General features: G+C 32.2%; 1 protein-coding gene across 8 annotated transcripts in view; it reads left to right on the top strand.

The window, feature by feature from the left end:
- Calx (sodium/calcium exchanger 3) overlaps positions 1-24547 on the top strand; it is a 640265-nt gene that overhangs the window by 305074 nt on the left and 310644 nt on the right. The gene's annotated exons all lie outside the window — the stretch shown is intronic.

The following is a 24547-nucleotide window of genomic DNA, read 5'->3' as shown; positions in this document are numbered from 1 at the left end:
CATCATGGGGTTATGCTGAAGGTGCCGTTCCGGTGTCTTGAAGTGACAGTCAGTAGCAATCCACAGTGCATAACTCCCCCATTACTTGGGTTCCGCTAATACTGGGAGTACAAGCGGACGGCGCGTAAACTATGGTGGTACTACCAATAGATTGAGGGGAATATTTTGAATCGTCACATTATCTTTACAAGACCTCCGTCATAACAGCCGTTTCGATTATGTCATCAAGAATGTCTTCCCCATAGATCTCGGTGAATTTCGCAACAATATTCTGTTCAACTTTGGTGAGTTTTAGGGTTTTAGTATTATCCTTGGCACACGATGTTTTTCCTTATCTTCATGTTCGGTATCTTCCTCGACATCTCAAACATACCTCTTAATTTCTGACTCAGATGGGGGCTTGTCCGTTTCGGAGGCCTTTGGCTGATTCTACCCGGGGTAGGTGCTGGCAACTAATGCCTTGTTACGGTTCCTGACATTGGTAGCCAGGAGCTCCCCACAGATTTTGTTCTCATTTACACATGGACTTTCAAGGCAGCTCAAATAGCTTTAAATTGGTGCAGATTATTTTGGAGGAACCGTATATCCATCAAGATTTTCGTCATATCAACTTTTTCGAGAGAGTCCTGCTCACAGATCTCGATGATTCTCCCAACAACCAACGGTTCAACTTTATGCGTCCTCCAGACTATAAGTTTTTCCGGACGGAATGTCTGTGTTTGTAGAGAATCTTACAGTGTGTCCAATCGATACGAATTATCGGCGATGACTAAATAATCAATAAATGTGTTATCCATTCCATAAACATGCAGCAGTATCGATTATGCCTTCGGATTTAACTTATAATGTGACCAATATATGGGATATATTCGACACGAGCACTGTCGTTCGGATAAACTTATAGTCTGCATGGCGCATTATGAGACTACTCCTCCAGCATACGATGTTTTTCCATGTCTGCATCTTTGGTATCTTCCTCGACAATATTTCTGACTCAGATGAAGGCTTGTCTATTTCGGAATCCTTCGGCTAATGGTTTTTGTGTGGGTATCATTACAGTGGTGCAGATTATTCTGGATGAACCGTCATATCGGCTTTTTTGGGAGAGTTATACTCACAAACGCAGCTTTACCCTAGAAATCTTAACATACTTAGTCACGGATAAGCTAAGCATACGTATGTGGGACGTATCATAGTTTGTCATCATGTAAAGGGTGATACGGTCAAAATTTGGTCAAGGTAAAACGCGTGTAAATCGGTGAAATCGTTTATTTAAAAAATCAAATTATATTTCTTTTTCAAGTTCAATTAGTATAAAATTCAGGAAAAATATTCAGTTAGGCTTTCGCTTTTCCAAATCCGAATTGCCGGGCCTCACGCTTGACACCTGCCATCAGATTTTGTACAGCCACCTTGTCCACCTTCTTCGCCGCAGAAAGCCAGTTTTCCTTGAACTGCTGCTCGTCCTTAGCAGTTTTTTTGGTCTTATTTAGGTTCCGCTTGACAATAGCCCAGTATTTCTCAATTGGGCGGAGCTCTGGCGTGTTGGGAGGGTTCTTGTCCTTGGGAACCACCTGCATGTTGTTGGCGGCGTACCACTCCATGGCCTTTTTACCATAATGGCAAGATGCCAAATCCGGCCAAAAAAGTACGGAACAACCGTGTTTCTTCAGGAAAGGCAGCAGACGTTTATTCAAACACTCTTTCACGTAAATTTATTGGTTGACAGTCCCGGAAGCTATGAAAATGCTGCTTTTCAAGCCACAGGTACAGATGGCTTGCCAAACCAGATATTTCTTTGCGAACTTTGACAGTTGTATGTGTTTGAAAATATCTGCTACCTTTCCCCTTCCTTTTGCCGTATAAAACTCCTGTCCCGGAAGCTGCTTGTAGTCGGCTTTGACGTAGGTTTCGTCGTCCATTACCACGCAGTCAAACTTCGTCAGCATCGTCGTGTACAGCCTCCGGGATTGCGCTTTGGCCGTCGTATTTTGTTTATCATCGCGATTTGGAGTCACTACCTTCTTGTAAGTCGATAGTCCGGCTCGTTTTTTGGCTCGATGCACGGTTCTAGACGATACACCCAGCTTATTTGCGGCATCTCGGAGAGAGAGGTTAGGGTTTCGCTTGAAACTACCGGCAACTCTCTTTGTCGTCTCAGCGGCTTCCGGTTTTCGATTTCCCCCCGATCCAGACTTCCTAGCTGCCGACAAAATTTCCCCAAACACTTTAATTACATTTGTAACGGTTGATTTGGCAACTTTTAGCGATTTTGCCAGCTTTGCGTGCGAGTAGCTCGGATTTTCGCGATGCGCGAGCAAAATTTTGATACGCTGCTCTTCTTGCGTGGACGTCATTTTGACAACCGAAGAGTGAATTCCACAATCCAAATAGGAGCAACATTCTACACACACACACCTTCAAAATGAGGGGTGTTCCGGTTTTTTAAATGCAAAATTGAAAGAAATACGTCATGTTTATATTGACCAAATTTTGACCGTATCACCCTTTAATTAACTTCCAGATTCTTGGCGACGATGATTTGGACTGGGAAACTTTTTTTCAGCACCTGTGAATAGACCAAATACATTGCATTCCCAAAGCCAGCTCCAACTGCTCTTCCATGATTTTCATAGTAGCCCTCTATTATTACTAAAACTTGGAGCCTTTAAGGAAATCCCTAAATTATTTCCAGTCCCTACTGCCAATCTGCATAATATCCTAAATCACCTTGAAATTTACCATATTTTATCACTTAAATCCTATAAGATCAAGGTGACATAGACCTCAAACCTTCAACCTTCCATCTTTGAGCTCCCAGCGCACGTACTAATAGCCGTCAGCTATGAGAATGTCCATACCTCCGAGTCTTTATTAACTACCCGAGCATTTACTTGTGCATGCTAAACTTTTAATGCTCACAGCAATCCCTTAAGTCATTCCTAATCATCAGTACTTTTAATAAATGCCGAGACTTACAGTAATATGGTCGCTTAAACGACTTTATGGAATTTCCAAGGACAGACTGCTGTTCATGGAACAAAAAAACAAAACACAGAGTGACCGTTTACATACACGTGACGGTGGACGGAAATGCCACAATAATTATGAAAGAAAAACGTGCTGGCATATGCCAACTCATATTCATATGGACGTTATGCGAATTGAGTAAGTTATGAATATTAAGATGGTTCATATTCATTTGATGCAATGGTTACCATGGCGGCTTAACATGCAATGGATTATGGGATCAATTCGAGTTTTGTTTTATCTGGAAAAACCGTAAAATCAAGACTACCGTCATATCGGCCGTTTCGTTTAAGTCATCAAGAATGTCTTCACCATAGATTTCGATGAATCTCGCTACAAACTTCGGTTCAACTTTGGTTTGTATTGAGACTTTAGAAATCTTTTTCCGCACTCGATGTTTTTCCATGTCTTCTGGTTTAGTGTCTTCCTCGACATCTCAAAAAGACTTCTTGTATTCTGACTCAGATGTGGCTTGTCCGTTTCGGAAGCCTTCGACTGATTCCACCCGGGTGGATGCTAGCTGCTAAGGCCGCCGGGGTCTTGTTATTGCACACGGCATTTGTGGCCTGAAGTTCCTAATTCCCATATATTGTTCTCACTTACATATGGATCTTGAAAAGGAACCGCATCTATCTACTCTTTAATCAGGTGGACTTTTAAGGCAGCACAAGCAATCTTAGAGTGGTGCAGGTTATTCTGGAGGAACCGTCTATTCACAAAGATTTTCGACCAACCTCATATCAGCCTTTTCGAGAGAGTTCTGCTCACAGACTCGCTGTGAGCAATCATGGGCGTCTAGCATATAATGGATTTCGGAATAGATTCTAGGTTTTCCTTCTATTTCTGAAATTCTCCACGCGTTTGGAGGAGAGAACATCCTTCATGATTGTGATTAATGCAGAATCCCAAAGGGCTTATTGCCAAGATAAGAAGTCCACCATGTGTGGTGTAACAATGGGCTGAATGACAGCCACTATGATGCAACGGTTAGCATACCCGCCTAGCACACATAGCGTCATAGATTAAATCCCAGTTTTCACCGAGCATCAGAAAGTTGTTCAACGGTGGACCCTCTCAGTAATGCTGATTTCAAAGCTTCTCTGAGTGATTTCACCGCAATGCTGAACACCGTTCAGCATTACGGTGTGGTCCTCATACAGGCGTAAGAAAATTTGAATCTGGAGGGAAGTGTAACAATGAAGAGACTCGAAGGGGAAAAGTGAACCAGAAAAATTAAACAGCGCACGGAAAAAGGAAAGAAGATCAAATATCTTTAAGAACCTACGGGATGAAGAATTTGGGACAGGAATCATGATGATGAACCATCTCATAATAATAGTGGAAATGGTGGGAGTAGCACTGGTATCAGTAGAAACCCATAAGCACATATCCTCTACGTATCTCTATCGTCCATGTATGGAGAGTGTGAACTCAAGACTTCCCATTAGGCAGTCCTGAGAATTCGGGATCTAACAAAAACTATGCAAAGAGAAGGAGGTGGGAGTAGCTTGAGTTCCAACAGCAACCCATGAGCACTTATCCGAGTAGACTCTAACAGCGGAGTGTGGATTCATGGCCTAAAATTATCCTGGGACTTAGACATCCAAAAAACACTAGACAGAGGGAAGGTATAAAGTAAATCAGATGAGTGAACAATACTGAACGCCAGTGTTGTCAACTCAGAAACCAAGATATGCCTGCTTGGATGAGCAAAAAAAAAAAAAAACGAGACCTGAGAATCTGAATATATTCACCACTTGGAAAAGCTGAGGAGCTTGGAGTAATAGGACGCCACTTTAACCGAACCTAACCATATTCGATGATCGAAGCAGTATAGTATGACCCAAAACAACGGGCACACCAGGGAATTACTGAGGTATAGTAGAATAACAGTCAGAAGAGATTTAGGAATCATGATTGGGCACCTAGAGTTGAGAGCACATCTTCCAATAGAAACAGTGAAAGTATTTCAAGGAAAAAAGCCCTTGGAGCTACATATATTACATATCGCTGCATAGAATCCGATACAGATTGAAAATAGAAGACAAACACAGATTGGAGAATTCGTTAAGGATACGAAATTCCTAAAATAATCACTGGCTACGAAGTAAAGGTCCAGTGAGATCGCACAAAAAACCGACTAGAAACACGAGGGTCATCTCAATGTAATAGTGGAAACGGTGTCGATTTTAGCAGAAACCCATGAACACATATCCGAGTTGACTTAGACCGCAGAGTAGGGAGCTACCGTAGTGTAATGGTTAGCATGCCCGCCTTGCATACACAAGGTCGTGGGTTCGATTCCTGCTTCGACCGAACACCAAAAAGTTTTTCAGCGGTGGATTATCCCACCTCAGTAATGCTGGTGACATTTCTGAGGGTTTTAAAGCTTCTCCAAGTGGTTTCACTGCAATGTGGAACACCGTTCGGACTCGGCTATAAAAAGGAGGTCCCTTGTCATTGAGCTTAACATGGAATCGGGCAGCACTCAGTGATAAGAGAGAAGTTCACCAATGTGGTATCACAATTGACCGAATAATCTAATGCGCTTTACAGACTATCAGTTATTCCGGACGACAGTGCTCGTGTCGGACATATCCCATATGTTGTGCACATTATAAGTTAAGTCCGAAGGCATAATCGATACTGCTGCATTTTTATGGGAACGATAACACATTTACCGATTATTTAGTCATCGCCGACAAGTCGTATCGATCCGACGCACTTTAAGATTCTTTACAAACACCGACTTTACGTCCGGAATAACTGATACTAAAGCGCATAAGTGAGCCTGATATATCGGGCTGCCACCTAACCTAACCTAGACCGCAGAGTGTGAATTCCTAACTCCAGGTTTGCAGTCCTACCAATTCGGGATCAAAAAAAAAAAAAAAAACTAGACAGAGGGAATGGAGAATTGCAAAACCAATGGATTGAAGCTGGGTAAGTGGATAATTCTGAACGAAAGTTTGGTGTACTGAGACACCGATTTCCTATTTCCATTGCTCGACCGCAACACAATCCTGGAAACAGGCGAGCGGCCGATAAAGAAATTTGGCTCAGCAATAATAACAGGAAAGATAATCTGAATATATTCACCATTTGGGTAAGCTTAGGAGCCTGGAGTACCAGGATGGACCGAGGGCTACGACAGAAATATCAGAGATTATGATGTCATCACGAAACGTTTTTCCTAATTCGTAAAATAATCAGAGGCGCACAACAAACCAACTACTGGCCTAAATACTTTGCATATCAGTCCTTGTAAATAACTGTTGATTGGAAGGATTGCCAATTGGATTAGGTTGACGACCAAGATGGCATGCGGTGTTTAGATTGAGTACTCAATTTGTCCACTTCCAGCCAGCTCTCAGAGCAGGTTTTGGCGAATAAGAGCTGTGAAAGTAAGGCGTATTGTGAGGATATTTCACTCTCACTTAGACTATTCACACAGTGGTGAACTTTTCTCCTATCAATGAGTGATGCCTGATTCTATGTGTAGCTCTATGGCAAGGGGCGGACTCCTGTACTCGGAGTCCGACCACTGCCCATAGCACCGGAGGAAAGAGACCTCCCACGGCAAGGTTGGTTAGGAATAGTCGCAGCCCGATATTGCAAGCTCACTTTGACTATTCAGTCCATTGTAATACCACAGTGGTGAACTTCTCTCTCATCACTGAGTGCTGCCCGATTCTATGTTAAGTTCAATGACAAGAGACCTTTTTTTATAGCCTGGTCCGAACGGCGCTTCACATTGCGGTTAAACCAGAAGCTTAGAAACACTCCCAAATGTCACCAGACTTACTGAGAGTGTATAATCCATCACTGGTGTTTACTCAAACGAGGGATTGGATCCATGACCTTTTGTGTTCAAGGCGGGCATGCTAACTATTGCATCACGGGGCTCCCAACTACTGGCCTCAACGCAAAATGATAAGGGACCTCCTTTTTTTATAGCCTAGTCCACATTGTGGGAAACCATTTTAAGAAGCTTTGAAACACTCACAAATATCACCAGCAATGCTGAAAGAAAATAATCCACCGCTAGTGTTTGGTGTTTCAGAAATGGGATTGGACCCATCACCTTTGTGTTCCAGGGGGGAATGCTAACTTTTGCGCTACGGCGCTCCCAACTACTGACATAAAGGGTTTGCTTACCAGATCTAGCAAACTGCTGATTAGAAGGATTGCCGTTCGAATGAGGTAAAACAAAATGGCATGAGGTGTTTAGATTGAGTACTCCGGTTTTCCCACTTCTAAAAATGTTCCAAAGCCAGATTTGTCGAATGGTAGCATGGCGTATTGTGAGGGTAATAAACGAGTGGAATATGACCTTGTCGCTTACCTATATTCAAGAGAAATGAATGCTTGTGGAACCCGGCATATATCGAAACAAATTGTATAAATTGTTAAGGATACCGAATTCCTAGAATAAGCATAGCCAACGCTGAGAAAGACGAGCTAGAACGGGCAACAAACTAGCTATTGGCCTAAAGGGTTTGCTTATAAGATCTTGCAAATACTGATTGGAATGATTGCCATTTGGATGAAGTGGACTAAGATGACTTGCGGTGCTTGGATTGGGTGGTCAACATTTCCATCTTCTAGCCAGATTCCTGGGCGGATGGGTTGGTGCATCCTTGATATCCACTCAAAAGATTCTGAAAGGAAAATCCTCCATCTGAATTAGAAGTAAATGCTACTACTTTCGAAGGTCAGAGATAGCACAGATTCAGATGAATGGAAAATTCAGGGTGTGAAATATAGACAGATTGCGTGAAGGTTGACAGACTCGAAAGTTGAGTCAACAGTTTCTAGTTCCCCTGAAATATGTCTGGTAGTAGACAGATAGGTCTTGCTGACGCATCTGCTTTGCAGTTCCCTGATAGTTTCCTCTATGTAAGAACCCATATTAGATAGACATTTGAACTCTCCAACCATCTCGTAGAGAGATTTGTGGTAGTTTTCCCTTTTAGCAACTATTCCATCCAGTTTGAAATCGGACCCATCTTAATGTCTTAATATTGCCAGTATTCATTTAAGCTATTTGTTGCCTAGGGATTTTCAAGTGGGTTAACAAACAACTACATGACCATAAAAAAAATTTAAACGAAGAAAAACAGAAGAACAATGATGAGGGCGCGAATATTCAATCTCTTCCTCCTCCTATCGCACATAGAGTAAAACAGACTAGTGGACAAAAATTGTCTCTTCCACACACACACACATGACATTGGACATTACCATTGTCAACGTTTTCGCCATATAAATCTAAGAATTATGTCATTCCAGTTTGCTGACTATATATTTCTGCCATTGGGTTTTGTTCATCTTGTGGCCGCCACTGACGCCGTCATGGTGCTGTACTCGGTTTCCATTTTAAGTTTCCCTATTTTCAAATGTTCTTACCATTCGCTTCCCCTTCTCCATATGGCCTTGGTTAGTGGTTTTGAAATAGCGTGTCCTATGATCTTAATTACGAAAATTCATATCAGTCAGTTGTTGTTTAAACGTTTTGGATTGTTTGTGGGTGAGTGGTTGGTTAGTTGTGCGTCTGCAAAAGGAGCAAAAGGAATAAATATTTCAAGGTTATTTTGAGAAGTCTACTGAGAAACAAAAACGCTATGAATGTGTTTAGTATGCCCGGTCATTTGGCGTCAGAGCATTAAAAACCAATTTTCTTTTATACTCTGTTAAGCAAAGACATCACATCATCATTATCAAAGTCACGGAGTTTTCTATGCTCACCCTGAAAGTCTATAGTCTCTGAAAATCCACTGCAAAACACTTTTTGAAAGCACTAGACTAACTCCAGAGCGATATAAATTATGTCCTGTCTTTATTTACCGCAATAGCTTAAGCAAGGTCAAAATTTTGCAATAATTCAGTCTTACCATACCCACAAAACCAGTGTTCTCTTGGTGAACATGAATTTATTTTATTCCAGGACGATTGTATGAAGCGCATCTGAAGATATATAAAAAATCGGGATATCTAAAAGGTGATCCAGATTTGCCTGCCTAGCATAAGCCTTTGTCAGTATTCGTTTTGTTTTGCTCTCTAACTACGACCCTGGGCCCCGGAGTTCCTCATTAGTCACACTATCATGCTAGAATTCCATCATGTGTTTTTTTTATTTCCAAAAGCAGTAGATCAACATGGTTTTGTAAACTTGTAAAGAAGTTCATTATTCTGTCACTGGAATAAATCGGTCAGCTGTCAGACAAGTGGTTTACAAATTATACCACATCAGCCACACTATTTAGGAAGGATAACATACATATCCCCGGTATGGTTTAAGAGTTCTTTAACCAACTTTTACGGGGCGAATATTAATAATTGGCTGAGGTGGCGTATAAGTATTTTTTATTCAATTGTTTGTGCGGGTATGGTGGCGTATGATTTATAAATTATCACATACTCATCATACGGCACGTTGCAAGCTATTGTTTATTTGGAAAAGTTATAGGTATTTGAGGCATCTTGTGCCTCCTGCAATCGTTTTAAATAAATTGGTAAATTTTTCGTTTAACATTTCTAGCCTTGCGAAAATGTTATGCGTACGTATAACCTCAATGTCAAGCTTTACGATAGAGTTGTTAGTCGGCAAATTGCAACGACGTTGTTGACTTGTGCCAAAAATAATCTACCAAAATTTGAAGTAAATTTTACAGAAATCTACCAATTTAAATAGATCTTATTTTGAAGTTGTTGATCAAATTTTTGTGGTTACTATAAAAACAAAAAATTATTCGAAAGACATGTTTTATATATTATTTAGAGAAATTTTTGTTACATTTTATTTCTATAGAATATATTGTCAAAACTTTATTTCAATAGAAAATTTTTTTCAGAATTTTATTTCTATAGAAAATTTTTACAAAATGTTTGTACGAATTTATTTCGGCAATAGCCGGCTATCAATATACAACCTTTTCTCGGAGGGTTCAAGTGTGGTATATTGTTGGGTTTAATGAACTGCCTGAATTTATTCTGATAATTGATTGATAGTTTTGCTGCAAGTAGAGGATGCTGATGAGGAATATGGTAATTCCGAAACGTGCGTCCATCCAACCATCTTGCAGTCTATAGGGCTTTGCCCAAATAAATTTGACAAACATTCTTTTCCTCTATTGGTTAAGCTACACTTGTAGTTTAGTCAATGTATGGTTTTAAGCTGAAATCAAAAAAAAAAAAAACAACAATGATTAAAATTTTATTTCTCTAGAAAACTTTTACAAAATTGTATTTTTAAATAAAATTTTTACAAAATTTTATTTTTCGAGGAAATATTTGCAAACTTTTTTGTTTTGCAAAATTTTATTTCTCTAGGAAATTTTTGCGCAATTTTATTTCTATAGAAAATTTTGTCAAAATTTTATTTCCATAGAGAATTGTGTCAAAATTTCATTTATATAGAAAATTTAGTCAAAATTTTATTTCTATAGAAAATTTTGTCAAAATTTTAGTTTTATAAAAAATTTTGTCAAAATATTTTTATAGAAAATTTTGTCAATTTTTTTTTAAGAATATGAAAATTTCCTAAAAAATTTATTTCTAAAGAAAATTTTCTAATTTTCTTTGGAAAACTTTGTCATAATTTTATTTATATGGAATATTCTGTTAAAATTTTATTGATATAGAAAATTTTGTCAAAATATTGGTTTGTATAAAAAATTTTGTCAAAATATTGTTTCTATAGAAAATTTTGTGAAAATTTTATTTCTATAGAAAATTTTGTATAAATTTTATTTCTATAGAAAATTATGTCAAAATTCTATTTCAATAGCAAATTTTGTCAAAATTGTATTTCTATAGCAAATTGTGTAAAAATTTTATTTCTATAGAAAATTTTATCAAAATTTTCTTTCTATAGAAAATTTTGTCTAAATTTTATTTTTTTGCAAAATTTTATTTCTATAGAAAATTTTGTCAAAGTTTTATTTTGGTAGAAAAATTTTGCGAAATGTTATTTCTATAGAAAATTTTATTTCTAAAACAAAATTCTATTTCAATAGCAAATTTTATCAAAATTTTATTTCTATAGCAAATTTTGTAAAAATTTTATTTCTATAGAAAATTTCATCATAATTTTATTTCTATAGAAAATTTGGTCAAAATTTTATTTCTATAGAAAAATTGTTAAAAATGTTATTTCTATGGAAAATTTTATTTCTACAGAAAATTTTGTCAAAATTTTATTTTTGTAGAAAATTTTGTCTAAATTTTAGTTCTATAGAAAATTTTGTTAAAATTTTATTTCTATACAAAATTTGGCAAAATTTTATTTCTACAAAAAAAATTTTACAAAATTTTGTTTCCCTAGAAAACTTTTGCAAAATTTTATTTCTATAGAGATTTTTTGTAAAATATATTTCTCTAGGAAATTTTTGCGAAATTTTATTTCTATAGAAAATTTTCTAAAAATTTTATTTCTTAGAAGGTTTTGTCAAAATTTTGTTTCCATTGAGAATTGTGTCAAAATTGTATTTCTATAGAAAATTTTGTCAAAATTTTATTTCGCTAGAACATTTTTGCAAAATTTTATTTCTATAGCAAATTTTATTTCTATGGAAAATTTCTTAAATTTTTTATTTCTATAGAAAATTTCGTCTCAATTTTATTTCTATAGAAAATTTGGTCAAAATTCTATGGAAAAATTGCTAAAAAATTTATTTCTATGGAAAGCTATGTCAAAATTTTATTTCTATAGAAAATTTTGTCAAAATTTTATTTTTATAGAAAATTTTGTCTAATTGTTAGTTCTGTAGAAATATTTGTTAAAATTTTATTTCTATACAAAATTTTGCGAAATTTTATTCCTATAAAAAAATTTTACAAAATTTTATGTCTCTAGAAAACTTTTGCAAAATGTTATTTCTATAGAGATTTTTTGTAAAATATATTTCTCTAGGAAATTTTTGCGAAATTTTATTTCTATAGAAAATTTTCAAAAAATTTTATTTCATAGAAGGTTTTGTCAAAATTTTATCAAAATTGTATTTCTATAGAAAATATTGTGGACATTTTATTTCTATAGAAAATTTTATTTCTATAGAAATTTTTGTCAAAATTGTATTTCTATAGAAAATTTTCTAAAAATCTTATTTCTAAAGAAAATTTTCTAAAAATCTTATTTCTAAAGAAATTTTTCTGAAAGCTTTATGTCTAAAGAAAATTTTCTAATTTTCTTTAGAAATTTTATTTCAATAGCAAATTTTATCAAAATTTTCTTTCTATAGAACATTTTTCTTAATTTTATTTCTATAATTTTTTTTGGCAAAATTTTATTTCTATAGAAATTTTTGTCAAAATTGTATTTCTATAGAAAATTTTCTAAAAATCTTATCTCTAAAGAAAATTTTCTAAAAATCTTATTTCTAAAGAAAATTTTCTGAAAGGTTTATGTCTAAAGAAAATTTTCTAATTTTCTTTAGAAATTTTATTTCAATAGCAAATTTTATCAAAATTTTCTTTCTATAGAACATTTTGTCTAAATTTTATTTCTATAATTTTTTTTTGCAAAATTTTATTTCTATAGAAAATATTGTCAAAATTTTATTTCGCTAGAATTTTTTTGCAAAATGTTATTTCTATAGAAAATTTTATTTCTATGGAAAATAAAATATTTTACTTCTATAGAAAATTTCGTCACAATTTCATTTCTATAGAAAAGTTGGTCAAAATTTTATTTCTATCGAAAAATTGTTAAGAATTTTATTTCTATGGAAAGATTTGTCAAAATTTTATTTCTAAAGAAAATTTTGTCAAAATTTTATTTCTATAAAAATTTTGTCAAAATTTTAGTTCTATAGAAAATTTTGTTAAAAGTTTATTTCTATACAAAATTTGGCAAAATTTTATTTCTATAGAAAAATTTTACAAAATTTTATTTCTCTAGAAAACTTTTGAAAAAAATTTTATTTCTATACAGATTTTTGGAAAAACATATTTCAATAACAAAAAAACGAATGAAGATAGAGGAAGCACGCCTAAAAATAAACCCAGTCAACTACATTCAAATCGATGATTTGAGTTTGGCAAAGGAAAAAAGATATGCTTGCAAATTTGTTTAGGCAGTAGCCGACTATCAAACCTTTTTTCGGAATGTTCCAGCTAGTTCACTTTGGGTTGAGTGAATTACCTGATAATTGGTTGATAGTTTTGCTGCAAGTAGAGGAATGTGGTAATTCCGAAACAGCTGTACATCCAACCATCTTGCAGTCTATAGGGTTTTGCCCAAATAAATTTGACAAGCATATTTTTCCTCTGTTGGTTAAGCTACACTTGTAGTTTAGTCAATGCATGGTTTTAAGCTGAGATCCAAAACAACAATAACGATTGAAGAGAAACCGACAATAACAAACAGAACGAAAAATATACATATTTCTCTAGGAAATGTTTGCGAAATTTTATTTCTATAGAAAATTTTCTAAAAATTTGATTTCTATAGAAAGTTTGGTCAAAATTTTATTTCCATTGAGAATTGTGTCAAAATTGTATTTCTATAGAAAATTCTGTGAAAATTTTATTTCTATAGAAAATTTTGTCAAAATTTTATTTCTATAGAAATTTTTGTCAAAATGTTAGTTCTATAGAAAATTTTGTTAAAATTTTATTTCCATAGAAAATTTTGCAAAATTTTATTTCTATAGAAAAATTTTACAAAATTTTATTTCTCTAGAAACCTTTTGCAAAATTTTATTTCTCTAGAAAACTTTTACCAAATTTTATATCTATAGAATTTTTTTGCAAAATATATTTCTCTAGGAAATTTTTGCGAAATTTTATTTCTAAAAAATTTTTGCAAGATTTTATTTCTATCGAAAATTTTATTTCTATAGAAAGTTTTGTCAACATTTTATTTCTATAGAAAGTTTTGTCAAAATGTTATTTCCATTGAGAGTTGTGTCAAAATTTTATTTGTATAGAAAATTTTGTCAAAATTTCTTTTGTATAAAATTTGGTCAAATTTTTTTTCTATTCTATAGAAATTTGGTCAAAATTTTATTTCTATAGAAAAGTTGTCTAAATTTTAGGTCTATAGCAATTTTCTAAAAATTTTATTTCTATAGATCATTTTTTGTACCCTTCCCACTACTGTGGTACAGGGTATAATAAGTTTGTGCATTTGTATGTAACGCCAAGAAGGAGTAATCATAGACCAACCTTTTAGTATACCGATCGGCTTAGAATTAAATTCTGAGTCGATTTAGCGATGTCCGTCTGTCTGTCTGTCTGTCTGTCCGTCCGTCCGTCCGTCTGTCCGTCTGTCCATCTGTCTGTCTGTCTTTCTGTCTGTCTGTCTGTCCGTCTGTCTGTCTGTCCATTGGTGTATTTGTGTATGCAAAGTACAGCTCGCAGTTTTAGTCCGATTGTCCTAAAATTTGGTATAGGATCCTGTTTCGGCTCAAAGACGATCCCTATTGATTTTGGAAAAAATCGGTTCAGATTTAGATATAGCTGCCATATATATTTTTCACCAGTCTGGTCATAATTGGCGCGTATATCCACCGATCAAATTCAGTACATCCGAATATTTTATGGGTCTCGAAAAACTTGCAAAATATCAGCCAAATCGGTTCAGATTTAGATATAGCTCCCATATATAGCTTTCGCCCGATTTACACTCATATGATCACAGAGGCCAATTTTTTTGCTCCGATTTAGTTGAAATTTGGCACAGGGAGTAGAATTAGCATTGTTGTTATGTGTGCCAAATTTGGTTGAAATCGGTTCAGATTTAGATATAGCGCCCATATATATGTTTTTCTGATTTCGACAAAAATGGTCAAAATACCAACATTTTCCTTGTAAAATCGCCATTGCTTAGTCGAAAAGTTGTAAAAATGACTCTAATTTTCCTAAACTTCTAATACATATATATCGAGCGATAAATCATAAATAAACTATTGCGTAGTTTCCTTAAAATTGCTTCAGATTTAAATGTTTCCCATATTTTTTTACTAACATTGTGTTCCACCCTAGTGCATTAGCCGACTTAAATTTTGAGTCTAAAGATTTTGTAGAAGTCTATCAAATTCTGTCCAGATCCAGATCGAGTGATATTTATATGTATGTATTTGGGACAAACCTTTATATACAGCCATCAACACATTTGACGGATGTGATATGGTATCGAAAATTTAGATCTACAAAGTGGTGCAGGGTATAATATAGTCGGCCCCGCCCGACTTTAGACTTTCTGTACTTGTTTTTCTATAGAATATTTACTAAAAATTTTAGTTCTTTAGAAAATTTTTGGCAAAATTTAATTTCCAAGAAAATTTTATATAATTTTATTTCTATAGAGATTTCTTTTGGAATTTTATTTCTATAGAAAATTTTGTCAAAATTTTATTTCTATAAAAAAAATTTGCAAATTTTATTTCTACTGTAAATTTCCTCAAAATTTTATTTCTATAGAAAACTTTGTCAATATTTTATTCCTATAGATTATTTTTGCAAAATCGTGTTTCTATAGAAAATTTTTACAAAATTTTATTTCTAAAGAAAATTTTTTTAAAATTTTATTTTTATAGAAAATTTTCTTAAAATTTTATTTCTATAGATAATTTTATGAAAATTTTATTTCTATGGAAAGTTTCGTAAAAAGTTTATTTTTATAGAAAATTTCGTCACAATTTTATTTCTATAGAAAATTTGGTCGAAATTTTATTTTTATAGAAAATGTGGGCAACATTTTATTTCTCTAGAAGATGTGGTCAAAATTTTATTTTAATAGAAAATTTTGTCAAAATTTTATTTTTATAGAAAATTTTGTTAAAATTTTATTTCTATAGAAATTTTTTGAGAGGAATATTTTACAAAATCTACTAAAACAACAAGAATTCTACCAATCTACCAAACATGATAAAGTCTACCATATTTAGTAGAATTCTACCAACTGTGGCAACCATGATTGCAACACTACACTGAAAAAAATATTGTCGTGAGGTCAAAGATTTCATGTCTTTAAAATACGAATACAAATTTTGCTTAGCATAGAAGACGCATTTCTCTAAAAAAATGTTATTTTCCTTGTTCAAAAGTCGATAAAATTTTCAATGAAGTCGTATTGGCCTTATAATTAAGTGATTTGACTTAAAAATGGGTATGTTAACATGAAAGAAAAAATGTATAGGCTAAGGTCAACTTGACTTTAATAATTCAGAAAAATTCTTTAAATTTAATGAAATTGTCTTTAAATTTGTTGTCTTTTTGCATCTTGACTACAAAGCAAAAAATCGTTCAAATATACGACATGTTTTTCAAAACTTTATTTTAAAGAAGTTTTTTATTTCAAACATAGCATAATTTATACAGGAAGTCGAGTCCTAATTTGGAAAACAAAGTTGCCGTTAACTCGTTTTTAAAGGACTTTGATAGCGTATGAATAAAAAAAGCTGAGAAAGCGAAAAATTAAAATTTGCTTCGTAGAAGCAAGTACACAAAACCTAAATTTAAAAGAGAATTGTGTCTTAAAAGTATCCTTACTTGTATTCTCCGCTTCTTTGGCTCGGAATCAATACCAAATTTTTTAAAGTAAAGACAAAATCTTTGAAACCGAGTATGCTTTTTGTTCAGTGTAGGATTGCCCAAGCCTGCCAAATAAAAGGCTACCATCGTAGTTGATTTTCCATAAGGGTTGCGTTTTTCCGAGATCAAAATGGGTCCGATAGGTCACACTCTTAGCGCCTTCTCCACATAACATATATTTTATGTTTATCTATAGATTTCCCCCCCTATAGTTGACATTGATTTCACACATAATGTATATTCAATGAGTTTTGCTGGCATTTATTAAAAATAAAATCTACTGAAATTTATGTTTACTTTAGACATAGCCAGCAATTGTATTTTTTTACGACATTGTTTCTTTCCCTTTTTCTCGTTCATATGATTTTAATTATTTTTCTTAAAATTTATTGGTATGATTTCGTCAAATTAACACTGAATAATTTTTAAAAGACTGCAGAATAAAACGAAAACAATCAGGAAAGAAAACGATAAAAATATTTAAACAAAATTTTGTGGCCACATTGCTTATATGAGGTATAATGAGTGTGCCCATAAAAATGGCTACAAAACCAAAGGCTTAGGATTTTCCATAAGGAAAAAAAAAACAATATTACTACCGAAAAGAAAAATAATCTATGCAGAAAATCATTGTGAAAATGGCAAATAAAAAAATTAAAAAAATTATATGGACACCATACCGAAATGGCCAATTGAATTGTTGGTCTGTTCAAGAGCTCAGTCAATCAGATGATCGATATCAAAAATATGCTTCATTGTGGCCTCACAAAATGTGTGCGTGTGTTTTTTGTTGAATTTGCTTATTCACATGTGGCTGGCAAACGTATTTGGTTACTCAATAATTAAATGAATTTCCACGTAAATTAATTTTCTCCATCGATATCATCATGACCGTTGTTCGCATATTCGATTATGTTTCCTCAAAGCAATGCCATTGGGAATAGACCATGGGGAATTGTATTGTATTCGCATTAGCTCCTCTCCACATTCTATAAACACCATCATCAGGCAATAGATGAAGAAAATTATTCATCAAATGTTGATGGTCATCACTCATACTAATGGAAAATATTCTACACAGTGGGTTGGATGGTAATAAAAAATAAGATAATTACAAAGCATTTTTTTCTGATTCAATCAATCAATTACCTGAGCCAATTAATTTTTTAATTGAAATATCTTCCCTCACGAAAATGATCAATTACAGTTTTTTTTTTTTGTATAAAAATACTAGATTAAAAAATCAATTGATTTCATTTGCAAATAAACTTTTTTTAATTGATTGAATAAAAAATTTAAATGATAATGATTGTAAAGCTCAATTAATTTTTTATTACAAACGTAACTATTTGCAATTACACACAAAAAATATCCTTTGTCTTCATTCACGAAATTAATTGATCCAATTAATTTTTAATGAAATGTCTTCCATTGCAGAAATGATAGTATCAATTAAAAAATTAGTTGAACGTTAATTAAAAAATTAATTGGTCAATTAAAAAAAAAAATTAATTAATAGGATTAATTTTTGTGATTGATTTTTGTTTCGATTAAAAAATTTGTTGAATCAATAAAATTTTTAATTGAATATTTTTTAAAACTCAATTAAGACTTTAATTGGAAAAAAAATCTTGTAATTTTTTTTCTGCATACTTTCTTATCTGATTAAGTGTTTTTAGTTTGATTAAAATTGATTGTTTGAAATAAGTTAAAAAATTTTCCATCACTTTTTTAACTGACTTAGTTTCCCGAGATGGTTTAAAAATTTAATTTTATCAATTATTTTTTTAATTAAAAAATTACAAATGTTTAATCATTAACTTAATTAATTTAATTTTTCCATCTTGATTAAAAAGTTAATTGTATTTATTAATTGAAAAAAAAATCAACTTCAATCAAAGTTTTAATTTGGAATATTTTGGTGATAATTTTTCTGTACATATAATTGCAGAGAAAATTTAAATTTGTCTAATAAAAAAGGGGAAACATAGTTAAAGTTGTAATTGAAATTTCTTTTTAAATAAAATTTTATTTGATAAAATATTGTAATATATTTTTTTTTTGAGTAGTTTGAAGAATTACTCCCTACGTCTTTTACGCCCGTGATCATATCTTTTGTGTTGGAATTATGTTGGAATGTATATAAAAGCATTTATTTACATATAAAATATGTAACCCAAAATTTTCCTTAATTTAAAAAAATCTTATTTTTGTAGTTAGTATGAAACAATTTCTTTCTTCTTAAGAAATGTTTTATTATTTTATTATAGAAGTTTATTTCATTTTTTATGTGTACACATATCCCTAGAATTGTAAATGTGACGAATTTTAAATGTTATAACGATTTTAGCAAAGGGAAAATTCTACAAAAATAAAGAACTTACAATGGATTTTGATAGCATTATCTAGCAAGAAAATGCTAAAATTTTACAAATACAGAATTTTTAGAAAATTTTGTCAATTTTATATAGAAATACTTGTCAAAAGTTAAAGAAAACGTCAAAATTGTATTTCTATAGAAAATGTCAAAATTGTGGCTTCTATAGAAAATTTGACAAAATTTTAACTTCTAAAGAAACGTTTGTCACAATTTTATTTCTATAGAAAATTTGCTCAAAATTTTACTTCTATAGAAAATTTTCTCTATAGAAAATTTTCTCAATATTTAACTTCTAAAGCAAATGTTGTTAAAATATTGACTTCTATAGAAAATTTTTTCAAAATTTTATTTCTATAGAAAATTTTTTCAAAATTTTATTTCAATAGAAAATTTTGTCAAAATTTTATTTCTATGGAAAATTTGCTCAAAATGTTATTTTCTATAGAAAATTATACAGCAAATGTTCTCAAAATTTAACTTTTAAAGAAAATGTCAAAATTTTGACTTCTATAGAAAATGTAAAAATTTTTAACTCTATAGACAATTTTCTCAAAGTTTTAACTTCCAGAAAATTTTTCTCAAAATTTTATTTCTATAAAAAATTTCCCAAAATTTTATTTCAATAAAAAATTTCTCAAAATTTTATTTCTATAAAAAATTTCTTAAAATTTTATTTCTATAAAAAAATTTCTCAAAATTTTATTTCTATAAAAAAATTCTCAAAATTTTATTTCGATAAAAGATTTCTCAAAATTTTATTTCTATAAAAAATTTCTCAAAATTTTATTTCTATAAAAAATTTCTTAAAATTTTACTTCCATAGACAATGTTGTCAAATTTAACTTCTAAAGAAAATTTATTCAAAATTTTATTTCTATAGAAAATCTTCTCAAAATTGTATTTCTATAAGAAATTATCTCTAAATTTTATTTCTATAAAATATTTTCCCAAAATTTAGCTTGTATATAAAATTTTGTCAAAATTGTATTTCTAGAGAAAATGTCAAAATTTTCACTTTTATAAAATAAATTTGTAAAGATGTTTACTTCTGTAAAAAATTTCTTCATAATTTTAATTTCTATAGAAAATTTTCTCAAAATTTTATATCTATAGAAATTTTTTCAAATTTCTTAAGAAAATTTTGTCAAAATCTTATTTCTATAAAAAATTTGTTAACATTTTATTTCTATAGGAAATTTTATAAAAATTTTATTTCTACAGAAAATTTTGTAAAAATTTTATTTCTACAGAAAATTTTGTAAAAATTTTATTTCTATAGAAAATTTTATCAACATTTTAGTTCTATAGAAAATTTTGTCAAAATTTTATTTCTATAGAAAATTTTGACAAAATTTTATTTCTATAAAAAAAAAATTTTCAAAATTTTACTTCTAAAAAAATTTTGTCAAAATTTTATTTCTATAGAAAATTATTTTATAGAAAACTTTGACAAAATTTTATATCTATAAAAAAATTTTGTCAAAATTTATCTTCTAAACAAAAATTTGTCAAAACTTTATTTCTATAGAAAATGTCAAAATTTTGAGTGCTATAGACAGTTTTGTCAAAATTTTATTTCTCTAGAAAATTTTGTCAAAATTTTATTTCTATAGCAAATTTGGTTAAAGTTTTATTTCAAAATTGTGATTTCTATAGACAATTTTGTCAAAATTTTATTTCTGTAGAAAATTTTGTCAAAGTTTTATTTCTATAGAATATTTGCTCAAAATTGTATATTTATAAGAGATTTTCTCAACATTTTATTTCTTTAGAAAATTTTCTAAAAATTTTATTTAAAAAAATTTTTCTCAACATTTTATTTCAAAAATTTTTTTAAAGATACTGAATTTAGAGAACATTTTATTTCATATTTAATGGTATACCCTTTCTTGTCATTGGGATGGCTTTGTAATTTTTATTTTGTTTTTTTATTTCATTTCTATTTTCTCAGTATTTATTTATTACTAGCGTAACCCGGCCCGCTTCGCTGCGCCTTCCGAAGTGTTTTTGTAGGAACATTTTGCGTTAACTTATTCAACCATATCCTTCGTGCTGAAAACAAATTCGAAAAGATTTGAATTCTTTCAAACAAATCGGACTACTTGCTTTTTCGTTTATAGGTACAAATACGGCGGATATGCATATGTAAAACGGTCGTCTTAAAAAATGTCGGGGAGAGGGTGTACCCTTTCCTCCAAATTTTTTAAATAATGTTCTGTATTCAAGTAGTTGGACAATCTTCTATATTTCTTGTGAATTTTAAGTGTGGAAATGTATCCTTCTCCTCAACATATCTGAAAATTAAGCACTATATTATAATAACATAACATACAAAGAATTACTGTTTCCAATTCAATAAATCGGAAAAGGCAAAAGTAGTAAAAAATTTTACCACATTAACAGTTGGCTGTCAATTTCATGTAAATTTAAGTTCTTTACTAAAAAGAAGTTTGGCAGAAGCTTGTTCAAAAATCATAAAATTATGTACCGAGTTCCCATTTACGGACAACCCTCTACTTTCAATTTAAGAAAAAAAACGGACAAAATTTTCCCCTTCCCCAACCAGATATCGAAAAATCATATACTAATTTAAAAATCATGTATAAATTTAATCACCTCCTCCCACGTTCCCTGTAAATTTCAAGTAGATCGGAGATGTTTAAATTTTGCTCTATTGTTTTAAAGGGACGTCACATTCCCCGATACAATATCGACAAACACCGTGGTGAATAGCACCCGTAACCTTCCCTGAAAATTCTTGAAACTTTCCTTCAAGTGTGGGGCAAGGAAGGTTACCTGTTCGTTCGTAACCTTCCCCCACTGCCTTTGTAAATTTCAAGAAAACGTAAGAATTTTTGTTTTTCTTCCAGTTTTAGAGGAGGACCTCCTCCCCAAATATCGAAAAGTGATGTAGCGTATCTTTTGTAAACGTCCCAGAAAATATCAAGCAAATTATAAGCCTAAAGGGGCGGCCTCTCTTCCGTCCAAATATCACAAAATCAGGTATCAACTATTAATATCGTAACCTCTCCCCAATCCTCTGTAAATTTCAAGTAACTCGGTAAAGTTTAATTGTTTCTCTGTATGTAGTTACTTAAGAGAAGCGGATGTCTCCCTATGTCCTATTATTTTTATTAAAAAATTAGGAACCTGATATAAATATCATAACCTCACTCCGTAAAATTTCAGTCGGGGGAGTTTAGTTTTGTTTTCACTGTACTTAAAAAAAAGTCGGGCAAAGGGGTGGTCCCCCTCCCCGACCAAATCTCGAAAAATAATGTAGCGGATTTTTGTCTAGATGCCAACCCCAACATTCAATGAAAATTTCAAGCAAATCGCATAATTTTGTTGCAAGTTTAAAAAAGTAGGGCAAGGGGGAGGTCCCCCTCCCTGTCCACATATGAAACCATCAGTTACCCCATATTAATTCCATAACCTCACCGCATGTTCTCTGTAAATCTCAGATAATTTAGAGAATTTTAGTTTTTTCACTGTACTTTAAAAAAAAGTCGAACAAAGGAGAGGTCCCCCTCCGCCACCAAATATCGAAATATAAAGTAGCGGATCTTTGTCTAGATACCAAACCCAACCTTCAATGAAAATTTCAAGCAAATCGGTCAACTTTGGTCCAATTTTCAAAAAGTCCGACAAAGGGGAGGTCCCCCTCCGCGACCAGGTGTCAAAAAATGAGGTACCCTATTTTCACCACATGAACGCCCCCTATGATCTCTGAAAGTTTCAAGTAAATCGGTTCAGCCGTTTCGGAGCCAACTCGGAACATACAAACAAACAAACAAACAAATAAACAAACATAGATTGAATTTTATATATATAGATTTTTTTTTTTTGTTTTCCCGGCATTAGATTTATACAAATTTTATTCCTATAAAAAAATTGTCAAAATTTAACTTCTAAAGGAAAATTTGTCAAAATTTTATTTATATAGAAAATGTCAGAATTTTGGCTTCTATAGACAGTTTTGTCAAAATTTTGACTTCTATCGAAAATTTGCTAAAAATTTTAATTTCTATAAAAAATGTTCTCAAAATTTCATTTCTATAGAAAATTTTGTCAAAACTTTATATCTATAAAAAAATTTTCTCCAAATTTTATTTCTATACAAAATTGAAGTACCCCTTAGTAGGAGAGGAATATTTTCCAAAATCTACCAAATTTTCAATAATTCTACCAATCTAGCCAACAGTAAAAAGTCTACAAGTTTTGGTAGAATTGAAACTATGGCAAAAGTGTCCAGTTCCGTTTCGCTCTCTGGACATACTCCACGTGGATCGCTTTGAATACATTTGAATAAGAGAGAAAGAGGAATATTTCCAATATATCGTTAAAAACACTTTCCACTAAGATATGTACCAACTAACCCATGTTTCATATGTTTGGTCCCCTCCAATTTTGTGGGAATTTCTTCTTTGATAAAAAACCTACTTGCCATGCCCCTGAAAACCGAATCAAGGCTTCACATACCACAGTGTGTTTTGTTAGTAATGGTAGCCCCTTGGGATTTGCCACTATTCGTGCCATTGTGGTCGCTTTGTAATTTTTATTTTGTTTTGTTTTTTTTTTAATGCATTTCTATTTTCTGAATATTTATTTATTTCGTTTTTTGCTTTTCCCGCATTTGATTTTGGCATTGTTGAACGCTTTGGAAACCATAAAATTTCTATCGTGAATGTCATGGAAATATAAAACTATTCGATTGTGGCCTGCTAGGTTTTGTTCGTTTGACATTTGCCCTTCCATGCTGTAGTCGTATAACCACTATTTGTCTCCCTATGACCCACAGTAAACCGACCGTTGCCGTTTTTTGCATTTTCCTGAGTAAAGCCGAAATGAATCAATACACACTCGAATCCAGCCACATTGAACATGGGAAAACCATGTTTTGGCACAGACACATATGGTAGCTGGAACTGCATATGCATTTGTTAGAGGCATTGTTTCTTGCTATTCATGGAAATGTTTGCGTTAGTAATAGAAATAGGTCAGATGTAGACATTTAAACTTTTTTTATACGTATGCGATTGGACGATACAAATACTTTCGTTTTCAATACATTGGAATATTGGCTAGATTAGATTAGATTAGATTGGGTATAGTGACATAGTCCTAAATTAGGCTTACTTAAAATATTCAGTCCATTGTGGTACCACGGGTGGTGAGGTGAACTTCTCTGTTGTCAATGAGTGCCGCGCGATACTATATTTACCTCAATGAAAAGGGGCTTCCTGTTTTTGTATGCAAAGCGAATATGCAAGCCATTGCACCACGATGGCCCCATTGTCTAATTTTTTTTTTTAGAAACGGACGGATAAATACAGAGTGGCTGATATGTTTTGCAACAACGTATAGCGCTTTATTGTTTGCATCTGTTTTTATACCCTCCACCATAGGATGGGGGTATATTAACTTTGTCATTCCGTTTGTAACACATCGAAATATTGCTCTAAGACCCCATAAAGTATATATATTATGGGTCGTGGTGAAATTCTGAGTCGATCTGAGCATGTCCGTCCGTCCGTCTGTTGAAATCACGCTGACTTCCGAACGAAACAAGATATCGACTTGAAACTTGGCACACGT

This window comes from Haematobia irritans, chromosome 1, assembly GCF_050003625.1.
Source record: "Haematobia irritans isolate KBUSLIRL chromosome 1, ASM5000362v1, whole genome shotgun sequence".
In the NCBI taxonomy this organism is placed as follows: domain Eukaryota; kingdom Metazoa; phylum Arthropoda; class Insecta; order Diptera; family Muscidae; genus Haematobia; species Haematobia irritans.
Note: the sequence above shows the minus strand (reverse complement) of the source record. Positions and strands in the feature narration are given on the sequence as shown.